This window comes from Sinocyclocheilus grahami, unplaced genomic scaffold, assembly GCF_001515645.1.
Source record: "Sinocyclocheilus grahami isolate Dianchi unplaced genomic scaffold, SAMN03320097.WGS_v1.1 scaffold194.1, whole genome shotgun sequence".
NCBI classification, from domain to species: Eukaryota; Metazoa; Chordata; class Actinopteri; order Cypriniformes; family Cyprinidae; genus Sinocyclocheilus; species Sinocyclocheilus grahami.
In genome coordinates this window covers 1,119,563-1,122,580 of record NW_015505373.1, presented here as the reverse complement: position 1 = coordinate 1,122,580, position 3,018 = coordinate 1,119,563, and positions in this window count along the sequence as shown.

Sequence of the window (3,018 nt, the reverse complement as noted above, 5' to 3'; positions counted from 1 at the left end):
GTTAATGAGTGATGCTTACACTTTAGTCTGTGACATTGGTGTGTGTCAGGAAAGATGTAGTGATTTGAAAAACTTCATTTTACACCTGAAGTCTCATATCAAAGAAGGCACCAGAGTGTCTTGCCCATTTAAGTGTAATAAAAGCTTTTCTGTAGCATAAACACTGACTTCACATTTATCCAGATATCACCGCAACTCTTCAGCAGATAGGCTTCGTCATAATATACTACATTTGAACTTTCCAGTGCAGAGGCCACATTGTGAGGAATGCAATGTGGCTGAACACTCAAATGCACTTTTTCACAATCAATAAACATGAGCAGTTGGATATTGCACTATTGCCAGATAATGCAAATGAATCACTTTTTTGAAGAATATGGCACTGTTTTACCTCAAGTTGCAGGCAAAGCGTGTTCTCCCATCATCTGTAATTCAGTCGGTAATTGAGGGGCTGCAGGACATCCATGATATTAGCCAGTCTCATTTGCTACACAGGGTAAGTGAAAAATTAACTACACTTGGACATTTCTGAAAATGATATAAAGAATGTTGTTGATGTTTTGAAAACTGATGATCTTTTTCGGATGTGTAATGCCCATGCACTACACACTGATAAGAGGAGAAAGTCTTTCTATAAAGACAATTAAGTATGTGGATCCTGTCCCCATCTGCCTTGGTAAAAATGAATCTGGCAAGGAAAGCTTTGCTCAATACGTTCCCATTAAGCAAAGCTTAGAAGCTCTGTTCTGCTGTAAATCAGTTTTAGAACAACATAAGAATTCACGATCTGAAATCAGAGCAAATGATGTCCTCTGCAATGTATGGGATGGCAGTATTGTTGATGAAAATGTGCTGTTAAAAGATGATACAGATTCGTTAGCTTTAATCTTGTATCAAGACGCTTTTGAAGTGGCAAACCCACTTGGCTCTGGCAAGAAAAAGCACAAAATTCTTGCTGTTTATATGACACTTGGAAACCTGTTTCCTCACTGCAGGTCAGGAATTGACCACATGCAGCTAGTTCTGCTGTGTAAGGAACAAGATTTTAAGTTTTTTTGGCCAGGGTTTGGTTTTTGCCACTCTGGTTCAAGATCTTAAAGACCTTGAGGAAAATGGTGTTCTGTTAGCTGATGGAAAGCTTCACAAAGGTACACTGTGCGCAATAGCTGGAGATAATCTTGGATCCCATTACATTGGGGGCTTCGTTGAAAATTTCAGTAGAAGTAACAACTTCTGCCGATTTTGTGAAATAGACCGCCAAACATTTCTTTCAGCACCCCTAACAAAGGCATTAACAAGAACTGTTATGTCATATGAGCAGAATCTTAGGGATTTGGATTCAGGTGGAGCTGAAATTGCTGTTGGTGTCAAATGCATTTCTCCGTTTAATGACCTGAAATATTTTCATGTATGCCAGCCAGGATTACCTCCCTGTCTAGGACACAACCTTTTTGAAAGTGTTGTGTCATTTGACCTTGCTTTGTGTGTAGATCACCTTGTAAATCGTGAGAAATGGTTCACATACACTGAACTAAATCATCGCATTAACCAGTTCAAGTATCTGGGGAATGATGCACGTGATAAACCGTCTGACGTAACTCCTGGTACTGGGAAATTAAGTGGACATGCAGTGCAAAATTGGTGCTTGCTCAGGCTTTTACCTCTTTTGGTAGGGGAAAAAATTGCCAATCCAACTGAAAATGAGGTGTGGCAGTTAATTCTGCAACTCAGACAAATAGCAGAGCTCATCTGTGCTCCTTCAATTACGGTCAGTCAGATTGCTTATTTAGCAGTTCTAATCAAAGAGTATATTGAGACTAGAAAGGTGTCTTTTCCAAGTCATCCGCTTAAACCGAAACATGTGCCATTACCCTGAACTCATTGATCGTTTTGGTCCACTTATTCGTTTATGGACGCTGCGTTTTGAGAGCAAGCACTCATACTTTAAACAGTGTGCAAGAAAATTGCACAATTTCATAAACCTGAGTGCTACATTGGCAGAAAGACATCAGCTTCTGCAGGCTTACCTAAATTCAGGAAGCATTTTCCCTGAAAATGTTGTGGCAGAGAAAGGGACAGAATGTAATTGTCACGTAATTGACTACAATGATGACATTCAAGGATCTGTTGCAGGCTTTCACTTTGAGCCAGGGAATACATTGGCATCAAATGAAGTGACCGTAAAGGGAACACTTTACAAAAAGAACCTGCATGTAATTTTGCAGAACAATGATGAGGGAATTGTATTTGGGAAAATTCAGTTAATTCTTGTTCATTATAATTCCAGTGTGTATTTTGTCACACAGAAATGTCAGTCGTTTTGTCTCGTAGACCAGGGAGTTCATTGCTTGACATCTCAAGATAAGGGCTACTTGTGCGTAAACCAAGACAGCTTACTGAATTATCCTCTTCCTGAATACTTTCTGTGTGGCTTGTCAGTAATAGTTCTCCACCATTCTTTCCCAATTCTAGAATAATGTCTGGATTGAGAGAAGTATTGAAAGATGCAGTACTGTCGGTGTTGCCAAGCCTATCTCCAGATGTTACCAGTCAACTGGTTGAGAAGCTCATGGATCAGGGAGTTGAGGGTTTGGATGATTTGATTCATGTAAAGGAAGATGACATTTTGGAGTTCATACGACCTATCCAATGCAGAAAACTTCTTGGTGCCTGGCAAAATCAAGGTAAAGATAAGGTTGTTTAATTTTTTTTAAAAAATTGATCATTTAAAATGTTACATTGCATTGCAGTACTTTTTATGACTGATTTGTTATTGTATATAATCTACAGAAAATCAAAACCAAACTGTGGTTTTGCAACCGGTTGAGGTTCTCCCATTGGTTCCCTCTGAAGCCAGCACTACTCCTGATGCACCTCCATCAAGCTCCTCAAGCACATCAGCAAGCAGTCCAGGATCAACCGGTGTTTCACATTCATGGCCTGAAAATTTCAAAGTTCCCTGGAACTTAATGCCTGCCGGAATACCGAGTGCTATTGAGAATGGCCACAGACCTTCCC